Below are 18484 nucleotides of genomic sequence, written 5' to 3'. Positions count from 1 at the left end.
CAGAGTCAGTATTTGATTTACCTCTGGAATGAAGGTCATCCCGGGTCTTCTCACTCTCCACCTTGCCCTCCCCTGCTAGCGCCTGGTACGGTGCCGGTGCCAGCATCCTTGTTAACATGGGGACCGCTAAGTCTTTGGGAAGAGGGGCCGGACACCTAATCCAATCCGCTTTCTTTATCCAGCCCTGGAAAAGGATGGTTTGCTCAGTGTCTTACCACTGGATATATGATTATGAGGTTTTCGGCGGACGAGTACTTGTTGGGGAACGTAGCAGAAATTCAAAATTTTCCTACGAGTCACCAAGATCTATCTATGGAGAAACCAGCAACGAGGGGAAGGAGAGTGCATCTACATACCCTTGTAGATCGCGCGCGGAAGCGTTCAAGAGAACGGGGTTGAAGGAGTCGTACTCGTCGTGATTGAAATCACCGATGATCCTAGCGCCGAACGGAAGGCACCTCCGCGTTCAACACAAGTACGGAACGGAGACGTCTCCCATGCCTTGATCCAGCAAGGAGGAGGGAGAGGTTGAGGAAGACTCCATCCAGCAGCAGCACAACGGCGTGGTGGTGATGGAGGAGCGTGGCGATCCTTCAGGGCTTCGCCAAGCACCTACGGGAGAGGAGGAGGTGTCACGGGAGGGAGGGAGGCGCCAGGGGCTCAGGTGTGGATGCCCTCCCTCCCCTCCACTATATATAGGGGCAAGGGAGAGGGGGGAGGTGCAGCCTTGCCCCTTCCTCCAAGGAAGGGGTGCGGCCAAGAGGGGGGGAGGAGTCCATCCTCCCCAAGGCACCTCGGAGGTGCCTTCCCCTTTGAGGACTCTTCCCTCCCCAAGTTTCCTTGGCGCATGGGCCTCTTGGGGCTGGTTCCCTTGGCCCATGTAGGCCAAGGCGCACCCCCTACAGCCCATGTGGCCCCCCGGGGCAGGTGGCCCCACCCGGTGGGCCCCCGGGACCCTTCCGGTGGTCCCGGTACAATACCGATGACCCCGAAACTTGTCTCGATGGCCGAAACAAGACTTCCTATATATAAATCTTTACCTCCGGACCATTCCAGAACTCCTCGTGACGTCCGGGATCTCATCCGGGACTCCGAACAACATTCGGTAACCACATACAAGCTTCCTATATAACCCTAGCGTCATCGAACCTTAAGTGTGTAGACCCTACGGGTTCGGGAGACATGCAGACATGACCGAGACGTTCTCCGGTCAATAACCAACAGAGGGATCTGGATACCCATGATGGCTCCCACATGTTCCACGATGATCTCATCGGATGAACCACGATGTCAAGGACTTAATCAATCCCGTATACAATTCCCTTTGTCTAGCGGTATTTTACTTGCCCGAGATTCGATCGTCGGTATACCGATACCTTGTTCAATCTCATTACCGGCAAGTCTCTTTACTCGTTCCGTAACACATCATCCCGTGATCAACTCCTTGGTCACATTGCGCATATGATGATGTCCTACCGAGTGGGCCCAGAGATACCTCTCCGCTTACACGGAGTGACAAATCCCAGTCTCGATTCGTGCCAACCCAACAGACACTTTCGGAGATACCTGTAATGCACCTTTATAGCCACCCAGTTACGCTGTGACGTTTGGTACACCCAAAGCACTCCTACGGTATCCGGGAGTTGCACAATCTCATGGCCTAAGGAAAAGATACTTGACATTATAAAAGCTCTAGCAAACGAACTACACGATCTTTGTGCTATGCTTAGGATTGGGTCTTGTCCATCACATCATTCTCCTAATGATGTGATCCCGTTATCAACGACATCTAATGTCCATAGCCAGGAAACCATGACTATCTGTTGATCACAACGAGCTAGTCAACTAGAGGCTTACTAGGGACATATTGTGGTCTATGTATTCACACGTGTATTACGATTTCCGGATAATACAGTTATAGCATGAATAAAAGACAATTATCATGAACAAGGAAATATAATAATAATACTTTTATTATTGCCTCTAGGGCATATTTCCAACAGTCTCCCACTTGCACTAGAGTCAATAATCTAGTTCACATCACCATGTGATTAACACTGACAGGTCACATCACCAACATCCAAAGAGTTTACTAGTTCACATCATCATGTGATTAAGACTCAATGAGTTCTTGGTTTGATCATGTTGCTTGTGAGAGAGGTTTTAGTCTACGGGTCTGAACCTTTCAGATCCGTGTGTGCTTTACAAATCTCTATGTCATCTCCTAGATGTAGCTACCATGCTCTATTTGGAGCTATTCCAAATAACTGTTCTACTTGGAGCTATTCTAAAAAAGTTGCTCCATTATACGTATCCGGTGTCTCTACTGAGAGCTATCCAGATAGGTGTTTAAGCTTGCATCGACGTAACCCTTTACGACAAACTCTTTTACCACCTCCATAATCGAGAAAATTCCTTAGTCCACTAGTTACTAAGGATAACTTTGACCGCTGTCCTGTGATCCATTCTTGGATCACTCTTGTACCCCTTGACTGACTCATGGCAAGGCACACTTCAGGTGCGGTACACAGCATAGCATACTGTAGAGCCTACGACTTAAGCATAGGGGACGACCTTCGTCCTTTCTCTCTATTTTGCCGTGGTCGAGCTTTTAAGTCTTAACTTCATACCTTACAGCTCAGGCAAGAACTCCTTCTTTGACTGATCCATCTTGAACACCTTCAAGATCATGTCAAGATACGTGCTCATTTGAAAGTACTATTAAGCGTTTTGATCTATCTTATAGATCTTGATGCTTATTGTTCAAGTAGCCTAATCCAGGTTTTCCATTGAAAAACAGTTTTCAAATAACCCTATATGCTTTCTAGAAATTCTACATCATTTCTGATCATCAATATGTCAACAACATATACTCATCAGAAATTCTATAGTGCTCCCACTCACTTCTTTGGAAATACAAGTTTCTCATAAACTTTGTATAAACCCAAAATCTTTGATCATCTTATCAAAGTGCACATTCCAACTCCGAGATGCTTACTCCAGTCCTTAGAAGGATCGCTGGTGGTAGCATACCTTTTAGCATCCTTAGGATCGACAAAACCTTTCTGATTGTATTACATACAACCTTTCCTTACGAAAACTGGTAAGGAAACTCGTTTTGACATCCATCTGCCAGATTTCATAAATGCAGCTAATGCTAACATGAATCTGACGAACTTAAGCATCGCTACGGATGAGAAAATCTCATCGTAGTCAACTCCTTGAACTTGTGAAAAACTCTTCGCCACAAGTCGAGCTTCATAGACGGTGATATTACCGTCCACGTCCGTCTTCTTCTTAAAGATCCATTTATCTCAATGGCTTGCCGATCATCGGGCAAGTCCACCAAAGTCCATGCTTTATTCTGATACATGGATCCTATCTCGGATTTCATGGCTTCTAACCATTTGTCGGAATTTGGGCCCACCATTGCTTCTCCATAGCTCGTAGGTTCATTGTTGTCTAGCAACATGACCTTCAAGACAAGATTACTGTACCACTCCGAAGTAGTACGCGTCCTTGTCGTCCTACGAGGTTCGGTAGTGACTTGATCTGAAACTTCATGATCACTATCATAAGCTTCCACTTCAATTGGTGTAGGTGCCACAGGAACAACTTCCTGTGCCCTGATACACACTGGTTAAAGTGATGGTTCAATAACCTCATCAAGTCTCCACCATCCTCCCACTCAACTTTTCGAGAGAAACTTTTCCTCGAGAAAGGATCCGATTCAAGAAACAATCGTTATTGCTTTCGGATCTGATTAGGAGGTATACCCAACTGTTTTGGGTGTCCTATGAAGATGCATTTTATCCGCTTTGGGTTCGAGCTTATCAATCCTGAAACTTTTTCACATAAGCATCGCAGCCCCAAACCTTTAAGAAACGACAACTTAGGTTTCTCTAAACCATAATTCATACGGTGTCATCTCAACGGAATTAGGTGGTGCCCTATTTTAAAGTGAATGTGGTTGTCTCTAATGCCTAACCCATGAACAATAGTGGTAATTCGATAAGAGACATCATGGTACGCACCATATCCAATAGGATGCAACTATGATGTTCCGGACACACCATCACACTATGGTGTTCCAGGCGGTATTAATTGTGAAACAATTTCCACAATGTCTTAATTGTGTGCCAAAACTCGTAACTCAGATATTCATCTCTATGATCATATCATAGACATTTTATCCTCTTGTCACAATGATCTTCTACTTCACTCTGAAATTACTTGAACCATTCAATAATTCAGACTTGTGTTTCATCAAGTAAATATACTCTACATCTACTCGAATCATCTGTTAAGTAAGAACATAACGATATTCACTGCATGCCTCAGCACTCATTGGACTGCACACATCAAAATGTGTTACTTCCAACAAGTTGCTATCTTGTTCCATTTTACTGAAAACGAGGCTTTTCAGTCATCTTGCCCATGTGGTATGATTTGCATATCTCAAGTGATTCAAAATCAAGTGAGTCAAAACGATCCATCTGCATGGAGTTTCTTCATGCATATACACCAATAGACATGGTTCGCATGTCTCAAACTTTTCAAAAACGAGTGAGTCCAAAGATCCATCAACATGGAGCTTCTTCATGCGTTTTACACCAATATGACTTACATGGCAGTGCCACAAGTAAGTGGTACTATCATTACTATCTTATATCTTTTGGCATGAAAATGTGTATCACTACGATCGAGATTCAATAAACCATTCCTTTAGGTGCAAGACCATTGAAGGTATTATTCAAATAAACAGAGTAACCATTATTCTCCTTAAATGAATAACCGTATTGCGATAGACATAATCCAATCATGTCTATGCTCAACGCCAACACCAAATCTCGATGGTAGAGGGAGCGTGCGATGCTTGATCACATCAACCTTGGAAAAAACTTCCAACACATATCGTCAGCTCACCTTTAGCTAGTCTCCGTTTATTCCGTAGCTTTTATTTCGAGTTACTAACACTTAGCAACCGAACCGGTATCTAATACCCTAGTGCTACTAGGAGTACTAGTAAAGTACACATTAACATAATGTATATCCAATATACTTCTATCGACCTTGCCAGCCTTCTCATCTACCAAGTATCTAGGGTAATTCTGCTCCAGTGGCTGTTCCCCTTATCACAGAAGCACTTAGTCTCAGGTTTGGGTTCAACCTCGGGTTTCTTCACTGGTGCAGCAGCTGATTTGCCGTTTCATGAAGTATCCCTTCTTGCCCTTGCCCTTCTTGAAACTAGTGGTTTGACCAACCATCAACAATTGATGCTCCTTCTTGATTTCTACTTTCGCGGTGTCAAACATTGCGAATACCTCAAGGATCATCATATCTATCCCTGATATGTTATAGTTCATCACGAAGCTCTAGCAGCTTGGTGGTAATGACTTTGGAGAAACATCACTATCTCATCTGGAAGATTAACTCCCACTCGATTCAAGTGATTGTTGCACTCAGACAATCTGAGCACAAGCACAACAATTGAGCTTTTCTCCTTAGTTTGCAGGCTAAGAAAATCGTCGGAGGTCTTATACCTCTTGACGTGGGCACGAGCCTGAAATCTCATTTTCAGCCCTCGAAACATCTCATATGTTCCGCGACGTTTCGAAAAACGTCTTTGGTGCCTCTACTTAAACCATTTAACTGAACTATCACGTAGTTATCAAAACGTGTATGTCCGATGTTCGCAACATCGACAAACGACGTTTGGGGTTCAACACACTGAGCGGTGCATTAAGGACATAAGCTCTCTACTGTCTGCATAATTGCTACTATCAACTTTCAACTATATTTTCTCTAGGAACATATCTAAACAGTAGAACTACAGCGCGAGCTTACGACATAACTTGTAAAAGGTCTTTTGACTATGTTCAAGATAATTAAGTTCATCTTATGAACTCCCACTCAGATAGACATCCCTCTGGTCATCTAAGTGATTACATGATCCGAGTCAACTAGGCCGTGTCCGATCATCACGTGAGACGGACTAGCCAACGTCGGTGAACATCTTCATGTTGATCGTATCTACTATACGACTCATGCTCGACCTTTCGGTCTCCGTGTTCCGAGGCCATGTCTGTACATGCTAGGCTCGTCAAGTTAACCCTAAGTGTATTGCTGTGTAAATCTGTCTTATACCCGTTGTATGTGAACGTAAGAATCCATCACACCCGATCATCACGTGGTGCTTAGAAGCGACGAACTGTAGCAACGGTGCACAGTTAGGGGAGAACACTTCTTGAAATTGTTGTAAGGGATCATCTTATTTACTACCGTCGTCCTAAGTAAACAAGATGCATAAACATGATAAACATCACATGCAATCAAATAGTGACATGATATGGCCAATATCATTTTGCTCCTTTTTGATCTTCATCTTCGGGGCTCCATGATCATCATCGTCACCGGCATGACACCATGATCTCCATCATCATGATCTCCATCATCGTGTCTCCATGAAGTCGTCTCGCCAACTTATTACTTCTACTACTATGGCTAACGCGTTTAGCAATAAAGTAAAGTAATTTACATGGCGTTGTTCAATGACACGCAGGTCATACAATAAATTAAGACAACTCCTATGGCTCCTGCCGGTTGTCATACTCATCGACATGCAAGTCGTGATTCCTATTACAAGAACATGATCAATCTCATACATCACATATATCATTCATCACATCCTTTGGCCATATCACATCACATAGCATACCCTGCAAAAACAAGTTAGACGTCCTCTAATTGTTGTTTGCATGTTTTACGTGGCTGCTATGGGTTTCTAGCAAGAACGTTTCTTACCTACGCAAAACCACAACGTGATATGTCAATTGCTATTTACCCTTCATAAGGACCCTTTTCATTGAATCCGTTCCGACTAAAGTGGGAGAGACTGGCACCCGCTAGCCACCTTACGCACCAAGTGCATGTCAATCGGTGGAACCTGTCTCACGTAAGAGTACGTGTAAGGTCGGTCCGGGCCGCTTCATCCCACAATACCGTCGAAACAAGATTGGACTAGTAACGGTAAGCATATTGAACAAAATCAACGCCCACAACTACTTTGTGTTCTACTCGTGCAAAGAATCTACGCAATAGACCTAGCTCATGATGCCACTGTTAGGGAACGTAGCAGAAATTCAAAATTTTCCTACGAGTCACCAAGATCTATCTATGGAGAAACCAGCAACGAGGGGAAGGAGAGTTCATCTACATACCCTTGTAGATCGCGCGCGGAAGCGTTCAAGAGAACGGGGTTGAAGGAGTCATACTCGTCGTGATTCAAATCACCGATGATCCTAGCGCCGAACGGACGGCACCTCCGCGTTCAACACACGTACGGAACGGAGACGTCTCCCATGCCTTGATCCAGCAAGGAGGAGGGAGAGGTTGAGGAAGACTCCATCCAGCAGTAGCACAACGGCGTGGTGGTGATGGAGGAGCGTGGCGATCCTGCAGGGCTTCGCCAAGCACCTACGGGAGAGGAGGAGGTGTCACGGGAGGGAGGGAGGCGCCAGGGGCTCAGGTGTGGATGCCCTCCCTCCCCTCCACTATATATAGGGGCAAGGGAGAGGGGGGAGGCGCAGCCTTGCCCCTTCCTCCATGGAAGGGGTGCGGCCAAGAGGGGGGGAGGAGTCCATCCTCCCCAAGGCACCTCGGAGGTGCCTTCCCCTTTGAGGACTCTTCCCTCCCCAAGTTTCCTTGGCGCATGGGCCTCTTGGGGCTGGTGCCCTTGGCCCATGTAGGCCAAGGCGCACCCCCTACAGCCCATGTGCCCCCCCGGGGCAGGTGGCCCCACCCGGTGGGCCCCCGGGACCCTTCCGGTGGTCCCGGTACAATACCGATGACCCCAAAACTTGTCTCGATGGCCGAAACAGGACTTCCTATATATAAATCTTTACCTCCGGACCATTCCGGAACTCCTCGTGACGTCCGGGATCTCATCCGGGACTCCGAACAACATTCGGTAACCACATACAAGCTTCCTATATAACCCTAGCGTCATCGAACCTTAAGTGTGTAGACCCTACGGGTTCGGGAGACATGCAGACATGACCGAGACGTTCTCCGGTCAATAACCAACAGCGGGATCTGGATACCCATGATGGCTCCCACATGTTCCACGATGATCTCATCGGATGAACCACGATGTCAAGGACTTAATCAATCCCGTATACAATTCCCTTTGTCTAGCGGTATTTTACTTGCCCGAGATTCGATCGTCGGTATACCGATACCTTGTTCAATCTCGTTACCGGCAAGTCTCTTTACTCGTTCCGTAACACATCATCCCGTGATCAACTCCTTGGTCACATTGCGCATATGATGATGTCCTACCGAGTGGGCCCAGAGATACCTCTCCGCTTACACGGAGTGACAAATCCCAGTCTCGATTCGTGCCAACCCAACAGACACTTTCGGAGATACCTGTAATGCACCTTTATAGCCACCCAGTTACGTTGTGACGTTTGGTACACCCAAAGCACTCCTACGGTATCCGGGAGTTGCACAATCTCATGGTCTAAGGAAAAGATACTTGACATTATAAAAGCTCTAGCAAACGAACTACACGATCTTTGTGCTATGCTTAGGATTGGGTCTTGTCCATCACATCATTCTCCTAATGATGTGATCCCGTTATCAACGACATCTAATGTCCATAGCCAGGAAACCATGACTATCTGTTGATCACAACGAGCTAGTCAACTAGAGGCTTACTAGGGACATATTGTGGTCTATGTATTCACACGTGTATTACGATTTCCGGATAATACAGTTATAGCATGAATAAAAGACAATTATCATGAACAAGGAAATATAATAATAATACTTTTATTATTGCCTCTAGGGCATATTTCCAACAGTACTTACCAGGGTGTCCGGATGGTTACAGTCTAGGCCGGTATCTTCGGTGGAGTCCGGCCATTGTTTTCATCTCCTGAAGAATAGTTTCCACATTCCTTCATGCGTAGTGCCGAAGAAGTGCTGAAGAGTCCGTGGCCCTTCGGGGTTAAACTCCCACAGGCGGAGAGGCCGTCGCTGGCATGGCAGGGTACGGCGGACTAGCATTACCTGAATAACATTGACAATATTGATCTTCTCAATGAGGCTTTGGATGCAACTTTGCAGAGTCCGCACCTCGTCAACTGATCCCTAGTCCAACCCCTTATTGATCCATGATGCAAGCTGAGTTGGGGGGCTAGATCGAAATGCAGACACAGCTTCCCACTTGGAACCACGAGGCTTGGTGATATAGAACCACCCCTGCTACCATAAGTCGGAAGACTCTTTGAAAGATCATGTCAGCCAGATAGCGCTGGTGAGCTTGGTCACTGAGGCACCACCACACTCGGCCTGCTCCCCCTCTATCATTTGCGGTTTCACATTGAAGGTCTTGAGCCACAAGCCGAAGTGTGGAGGAGTTCGGAGGAAGGCTTTGCACGTGACAATAAACGCCAAGATGAGAAGAACAGAGTTTGGGGCGAGATCGTGAAAATCTAACCCATAATAGAACATGAGCCCCCGGACGAAGGGATTGAGGGCGAACCCCAATCCTCGGAGGAAGTGGGAAACAAACACGACCCTCTCACCAGATCTGGGGGTAGGGATAACCTGCCCCTCCGCGGGAAGCCGGTGGAGGATTTATGCGGTCAGGTATCTGGCCGCCCGAAGCTTCGCGATATCCTCCTGTGTGACAGAAGAAGCCACCCACCGGCCTTGACGGTTGGATCCGAACATGACTTAGGCTTACGGAGGGTGAGACCTGGGTGTTGGAACTCGAGGTAGTAAGAGTCAAGGAAGAAGCAAGCATGGAGAGGAAAGGCGGGTCTGTGCCCCTTTATGAAGGCCGAGAATATTCCCAGGCCTTAAACTTTGACTATTCCCAGGGAGTTGTACCCTAAGGACGGTTGGGTTACCCACGTCCGTGTCGATAAAAGAATCCCTTAATAAGGGGACACAATCTCTGCTTGGATAAGACGTGTCAATGACAACCGCGTTTCGGAATGTGGGGCCGCAGGCGAAACAACGGTTCAAAATAATGACCGGACTGACATGATCTCGTGTTGTAAAAAGTTTCCAGGGGATTGAACTTATAAATTATTACGCCCTTTGTGGAAATATATGTTGCTCGTGCTGCCAAGCCGAACTCGATCGTTTGAATACCATTATGAAGTATTCGGAAGGAGGGGAACCCGCCTTGCAATGCCGAAGACAGATCCGCGCGCCGGACTCCTCAACATTGAAGCCAGGTTCAGGGGCTACTGAGGGAGTCCTAGACTAAGGGGTCCTCGAGCGTCCGTCCTGTTATCCATGGGCCGGACTGATGGGCTGTGAAGATACGAGGACCGAAGACTGCACCCGTGTCCGGGTGGGACTCTCCTTGGTGTGGAAGGCAAGCTTGGCGACTGAATATGTAGATTCCTTTCTTTGTAACCGACCTTGTGTAACCCTAGATCCTCCCGGTGTCTATATAAACCGGAGGACTTAGTTCGGAAGGGAGATATACTCATTACCATAGTCATACAAGCTAGACTTCTAGGGTTTAGCCATTACGATCTCGTGGTAGATCAACTCTTGTAATACTCATATCCATCAAGATCAATCAAGCAGGAAGTAGGGTATTACCTCCATAGAGAGGGCCCGAACCTGGGTAAACATCATGTCCCCTATCTCCTGTTACCATTGACCTTAGACACACAGTTTGGGACCCCCTACCGGAGATCCTCCGGTTTTGACACCGAGAATGGGAGAGAGAGCAACGGAGATTTTTTTCTGGAGGTGAGTGATAATGTGGTATGAAGGGATAAGTGAGGGGGCCCACGTGGGAACCACAACCCACTAGGGCGCGCCTGGGGGTCTTGGCGCGCCCAGGTGGGTTGTGCCCACCTGGTGCACCTTCCTTTGATATTATTTGCACCAGAAATTCAGAAATATTCAGAAAAGAATCGTACTAAATTTTCAGGGCATTCTGAGAACTTTTATTTTTGGGTCATTTTTTATTGCACGGGAAATTCAGAAAATAGACAAAACATGGCATTTTTATTTAACTAATAAAAACAGAAAACTAAAAGTAGGGACAGAAGGTAGTGCTTACTAAATTCATCAACTTCATACCATTCAAAAATGATCTATTAATATGGTTGATCATGTCTTATTAACAACCACTTTTGATTAGCATGAAACCGAAGAACTTTCGTAACCTCAATGGGGATATGCATTTCCCCAACAATAAACATTTCGTATTTCTTTTTGACAGTAGGTAGAGGTATTTGAAAACTTCCAATAGTGATTGTCGGAGATTTTTCAATAACATTAATACCATTCACTTGGAATTGTTTCTTCGGAAAGTGCAGCGTATGCTCATTACCATTGATATGAAAAGTGGCCTTGCTTTTATTGCAATCAATAACAGCCTGTAGTATTTAAGAAGGGTCTACCAAGGATAATCAACATGTTGTCATCCTCGGGCATCTCAAGTATAACAAAGTCAGTCAAAATAGTAACATTAGAAACAATAACGGGCACATCCTCACAAATAATATCAAAGGAAGGTGCACCATTTGCAAAGATATTTCAGTAGGTGTGAGTTTATTCAAATCAAGTCTTTCATATAAAGAGAAAGGCATAACATTAACACCAGCTCCTAAATCACTCAAAGCAGTTTTCACATAATTCTTTTTGATAGAGCAAGGTATAGTTGGTATTCCCGGATCTCCAAGTTTTTTAGGTACTCCATCTTTAAAAGTATAATTAGCAAGAATAGTGGAGATTTCAGCTTCTGGTATTTTTCTCTTATTAGTGATGATGTCTTTCATATACTTCGCATAAGGAGGCTTTTTCAAGATATCAGTCAAGCGAGTACACAAAAAGACTGGCCTCCGCATTTCAGCAAAGCGTTCAAATTCTTCTTCATCTTTATTTTTAGTTGACTTGGGTGGAAAAGGCATAGGTTTTTGAACCCACGGTTCTCTTTCTTTACCATGTTTTCTAGCAATGAAGTCTCTTTTATCATATCTTTTATTCTTAGGTTGTGGGTTATCAAGATCAACAGGTGGTTCTATCTCAACATCATTATCTGGTTCTTTATTATTTGTTTGAGTGTCTTCATGAATCTCATCATTATCTTTTTCATTATCACTAGGTGAGTGTTCATTACCAGATTGAGTTTTAGCATCAGAGATAGAAGTTTCATTATCATTATTAGGAGGTTTTTCTATTTCAGGTTCACTAGAAGTATGCAAAGTCATATCATTATTCTTTTTCTTTTTGTTTCTAGAAGGACTAGGTGCATCAGTGTTAGCTCTTTGTGAATCTTGTTCAATTCTTTTTGGGTGTCCCTCAGGATAAAGTGGTTCCTTAGTCATTTTACCTCCTCTAGTTGCAACTCTAACAGCAAAGTCATGTATATTATTATTCATTTCATCAAGCAATTCTCTTTGTAATTTAGCAACTTGTTCTAACTGAGTTTGAACCATAGAAGCATGCTTTCCAACACCTATAACATCATTTGAGATTCTAAATAACATATCACTCAAGCAAGCAATCATATAGAAATTGTATCTCAATTGTTTCATAACATTTGCATTGAAGTGATCTTGTTTTCTAATATAGTTTTCAAACTCATAAAGGCATCGACAAGGGTGCATATTGTGAGGATTGTCATTATCATTGAACTTCATTAGAGAATTTACCTCTACCACCTTAGGCAGTGGTGGTGTATTAGGCCCGTGTATTTCTTCAATAGGAGGTAAATTTTTAACATCCTCGGCTTTAATACCTTTTTCCTTCATAGATTTCTTTGCCTTTTGCATATCTTTGAGAGTGAGATATAATATACCCCTCTTCTTCGGAGTGGGTTTAGCTGGTGGTTTAGGAAGAGTCCAATCATCATAGTTTTTCAACACATTATTCAGTAATTCCTCAGCTTGCCCAACAGTTCGTTCCCTGAAAACACAACCAGCACAGCTATCTAGGAAGTCCCTAGAAGCATCAGTTAGTCCATTATAGAAGATATCAAGTATTTCATTTTTCTTAAGAGGATGATCAGGCAAAGCATTAAGTAGTTGGCAAAGCCTCCCCCAAGCTTGCGGGAGACTCTCTTCTTTAGTTTGCACAAAGTTAAATATTTCCTGTAAGGCAGCTTGTTTCTTATGAGCACGAAAATATTTTTCAGAGAAGTAAAAAATCATATCCTGGGGACTACGCACACAACCAGGAGTAAGAGTATTGTACCAAGCTTTAGCATCACCCTTTAATGAGAACGAAAATAATTTGAGAATAAAGTAGTAGCGATTCTTATCATCATGAGTAAAAAGGGTGGTTATGTCATTCAACTTAGTAAGATGTGCCACAATAGTTTCAGTTTCATAAGCATGGAAAGGATCATATTCAACCAAGGTAATTAACTCTGGGTCGATAGAGGATTCATAATCCTTATCATCAATAAAGATAGGTGAAGTAGCAAACTTAGGATCACATTTCATTCTAGCATTCAGAGATTTGTCTTTATACTTGCATAATAATTTCTCTAGATCATCTCAATCTCTGCAAGCAAGAATATCTCTAGTTGTCTCCTCACTCATAACATAACCTTCCGGTACCTTAGGCAATTCATATATAGGAAGACTAGTTCTAGCAGGTGTTTCAGGAGATTCAGTTTCAAGCTCATCATCAGATTCAACAACATCATGTTGTATTACCCTAGCAATTTGTTCATCAAGAAATTCACCAAGTGGCACATCATCATTATCAAGCAAGGTACTAGCATCATCATAAGCATTATCCATAGCAGAAGTAGCATCATCAATAACTTGCGACATATTAGAATTGATAGCATGTGGTGGTGTTGCAACTTTACTTATAACATAAGGTGAATCTAAAGCAGAATTGGATGGCAGTTCCTTACCTCCCCTCGTCCTTGAAGGAAATATCTTAGTCTTAGCATCCTTCAGATTCTTCACAGTGATAATATGATAATAATCATAAGTGACTCAACAAATATAGCTATGCTCCCCGGTAATGGCGCCATAAAAAGGTCTTGATAACCCATAGGTATAGGGGATCGCAACAGTTTTAGAGGGTAGAGTATTCAACCCAAATTTATAGATTCGACACAAGGGGAGCCAAAGAATATTTGAAGGTACTAGCAGCTGAGTTGTCGATTCAACCACACCTAGAGATTAATTATCTACAGCAAGTAATCAGTAGCAAAGTAATATGATAGTTTGATAGTGGTGATAGCAGCAATAGTAACGGTAACAGTGATAGCAGTAATTTTGTAGCAAGTGTAACAGTGATGTTAGCAGTAGTAACTTAGCAAGAATAATATAAGATAAATTCGTAGGCATTGGATCGGTGACTTGTTGGATGATATTCATCATGAGACAGTTATAACCTAGGGAGATACGGCACTAGCTCCAGATCGTCAATATAATGTAGGCATGTATTTTGTAAATAGTCATACGTGCTTATGGAAAGAACTTGCATGACATCTTTTGTCCTACCCTCCTGTGGCAGCGGGGTCCATATTGGAAACTAAGGGATATTAAGGCCTCCTTTTAATAGAGAACCGGAACAAAGCATTAACACATAGTGTCGTGGAATTGTCACGGCAGATGTCCTAGTGTGAGGACTTAGTCGTGAGGTCAACACATCTATGTGGTAGCTTGAGAGGGTTTGATTGGAATCGAGAGACGCGAGGCGCGTTAACACACAAGACAAGGATTTAGACAGCTTTGGCCCTAGGAAACATCATCCGGTAATAGCCCTCCATGCTGTTTGTGGCTAGGTCTCATTATGCTCATGAGGGAGTCGCCGTATAAACCGGCTCTCCTCTAGTTGTATCTGGCCTTAGAGATTGTTTCTTCCTCTATCCTCTTGGGGTGCCCTGCCCCTCCTTATATAAGTTGAAGGGGCGGGTTGCATGTAGATTCCTAGTTGGATTAAGACTTAAACTATTCTGACCTTTTATCACGGGCTTCCATCCATGGGCTTCTTAACGTCTTGGGCTTCTTAACATCTGCCGGCTTACCACTGTCTGTTGGCTTACAACTGTCTGTTGGCTTAGCATCTGGCTTATACTGTCTACCGGCTTACAATCTGGCTTGTAACTATCCGCCGACTTACAATCTGCCGGCTTACAATCTGGCTTATAACTGTCCACCGGCTTACAATCTGCCGGCTTATAATCTGGCTTATAACTGTCCGCCGGCTTACAATCTGGCTTATAATCTGCCGGGTCACCAACGAGTCACCAGGCTCGGGTGTTTTACCAATGAAATACCAGGTCCCAGCCGGGTCATACCGCGGGGTATATCCCCGATAGTAGCCCCCCAGTTTAATTTGGATTTATCCATGTTAAACTGATCCTGATCATCCTTAAGTCCTTGTCATTTCTTTCTTCTAAAAAATCCGGGTCAATAGGCTAGCTTCATAATCAATTTCCTAACATTGGTTTCTCCTAGAAAAATATTGTTAAGAATAATTCATTTGATTCAGCTCCCAATGCTTAAAAAATATTGGTCTTGAAATACTCATCTGATTTTCAGCCAGCTTAAGGATGCAAAGCTTGCCGGTTTTTCATTGCCAAAATATCCGGTTTGTTAATATTGACAGCACCGGGTCATAATTGTTGCTAACATGAAGCTTGAAAATGTACCTCCCTTATATGCATATCACTTGTAGCCCCCAAGTCTTAAGAAGGGGGCGTAATAACAGCTTAAGACTTGCTTCAATATAAATGTTGCAACCTTGAAGAAATCCAGGTTGTTCATCTCCGTCACCAGTCAAAACTGAATATTCCACAAATATAGCCCCCAAATGTCGGGTTGTCATGCTTGCTGCAACCTGGGACTTGTAATTTCCTTATGCTCATAAAAACTTCAATCAGTGTAGCCCCCAAGGGTCGGGTCATTATGCAATAATGAGCAGGGACTTTTTAGATATGATCATGTAGACTTGAACAGCAACGTGTAACCCCCAAGGGCCGGCTCAGCAAGACATTACTGAGCTGGGACTTTATATATATTCTTCATTGAAAATAACATCATACGATGTAATCCCCACCATGGGGCTTGAACCCACCTCCACAAGGTTAAGAATCTTGTGCTCTACCAACTGAGCAATGAACCCTTCAATATAATGGATTAATGCTTGTGTACTTTGAATTTTTAACAGCAGCAATTGGTAGCCCCCAAGGGCCGGCTCATTATAATGTGATGAGTCGGGTCTTCAATAAGGTGAGAAAAAATGGCTTTGCATTAGCCCCCAAGTGCCATGGTGCATGCTGGCAGTGACATGGGACTTGCATATTTGATGTAATCTCAACTTGAATAATGTAGCCCCCAAGTGCCGGGTCGTAAGCCTGCAGCGACTCGGGACTATTCCTTTCATTGTAGAATAAATTATATCCATTGATAAATAATAGCCATTGCGCTAAAGCGACTTTGAAAACCTCAATCATAATACTGGTTATTGATAACCATAATAAAAATCCAGCCATGTTGGCTATTCAAGATTTTAATAATATAATCCGTCGCGGGTATTGACCCGTAGGCATGCAATATTATGATTTTGATTGCTCAAGGCAAAGATATCCTGGTAACTTAATGCCCTCTATCAGGACGGGTTATCAAAACCCCAAATATGCTCAAATATGAGTCATAAAGATTAAGGCTACATGGCCTGAATTGTTTTAAACCATATGTCAATATGGTACAAAGATGAACCCACAACAAAATGTTCAAATAAAAATAAAAAACAGAAAAAACAAGGCTTTCATAGGCCACCAAGCCTAAATCTCAAGTGCTTTCAAGGGCCACACAGCCACTGAGTTAAATCCTCATGCAAACCTTATAAGTCGGACCTCACATAACCAATCGTCATTTTAACTTTGACAAGTTCAGGGTCTGTGTAAAATTGACTTCTCAAAAGTACGGCGGGTCATTCTAGTCAATCTGGGTGGAGTGGCAGACTTAAAAAGGCTAACCCGGATTTTAGGTGAATACACCTGGCTTCCAAGCCTGAAAAATGTTATGTCCTCTATGGTGAATACACCTATGTTTGAACAAGATAACCTGCAAAGTTTTGGTGAATACACCTGGCATTCCACGCCAAAAAAGGTTATGTCCTCTTTGGTGAATACACCTATGTTTGAACAAGATAACCTGGAAACTTTGGTGAATACACCTGGTGTTCCAAGCCAGTCAAGAGGGTAGTGATGCTATGTTCTCTTTGGTGAATACACCTATGTTTGAACAGGAAGCCCCCAAGTGATTTTTACAACCCAGCCTATAAGCCGGACCAAAGGGTAGTCATAGCTATGCTCAGTGAGCAGAAAGCCCCCATGTAATTTGTAATAGGGTGTATAAGCCAATAAGCCAGGATACCCATGTTTGAACTGTGCATCATGGCAGCAGGTCCTCTTCAGCAACCTTTAATTTTCTAAGAACTCGAACCTTGCGAGAGATAAATTCTTCTTGAGCCGGAATTTTAAAGCGGATATTGAGAGCTTTCAAAGCCTTGTGGGAGATAGATTTCCCTTGAGCCAGATTTTGAACCGGAATCTTTCCTGATAACCCAAAATTCTTCTATTGAGCTGGACTTTTATGATTGTCAGGCACTTTTTAAGCCGGAAATTTTCTGACGGCCTTCAAATTTTCACCAATAGGGCAGTAGCCTCCGGAGTCGGGTTATTTTTCCCTCCAATGACCCGGAGTTCTTGAATTGGTTGAGTCGTGTCATTGTAGCCCCCGAGTCTTAAGGCAATTTGAGGAGCTGGCTTGAGACTCTCCATACTTGACCGTGATATGAACCGGCATATAGTTGAACAGCGGAATGCTGGAATATGTTGAAGCTAGAAGTAAAGGTGGCGAGTTGATGATCTTCGCGACAATCATTGTATACTCCCGGACTCCTGGTATGAGTCATTCAATAAATTCCGTGACATGAAGGTCACCTTTGCAGTAGAAAATTTGCCCTGCATCAAAAAACATTGCAAGCCAGAGTAATTGTTCTTTAAAAATGTATCAATAAAAATTGACTAGACAAATTTCACCTGATTCATCCGAATGAAAGATGATCTATTCTTTGAACAACCTTTAGTATTTGCTATGGTGATTTAGCCCCTCTCTCATGTCCTTGCAAAAGGGAATCAATCATAGAGCCACCACCGTCACAGACCACTGGACGCCCTTGTAGAACGCCAAGACCCCAAGTAGCCTTATAGCCAGCATGGTTGAGGCGGGGGTGTGAAGGCAGAGATGGGACGACTCGAAGGCAGTTGCATGGTGGAGCTCAGCAGTTGCAAAGCGGCAGCTTAAAACGGACCCTCCGGGTCTCTTTTTTTTCATCACCTGGCCACTTTAATTTTTCCTCCAACCGGCTCCTCTTACCCATTTCGGCAGACAGGCGCCAAGCAGAAGAACACACAGGGGCGCAGCGGCTCAGAGGAAAAATCGACCGAGGGGGACGGGAGTGGCGG

Source organism: Triticum dicoccoides, chromosome 2A (assembly GCF_002162155.2).
Source record: "Triticum dicoccoides isolate Atlit2015 ecotype Zavitan chromosome 2A, WEW_v2.0, whole genome shotgun sequence".
In the NCBI taxonomy this organism is placed as follows: domain Eukaryota; kingdom Viridiplantae; phylum Streptophyta; class Magnoliopsida; order Poales; family Poaceae; genus Triticum; species Triticum dicoccoides.
The sequence above is the reverse complement of the archived record's forward strand: the minus strand, read 5'-3'. Positions refer to the sequence as shown.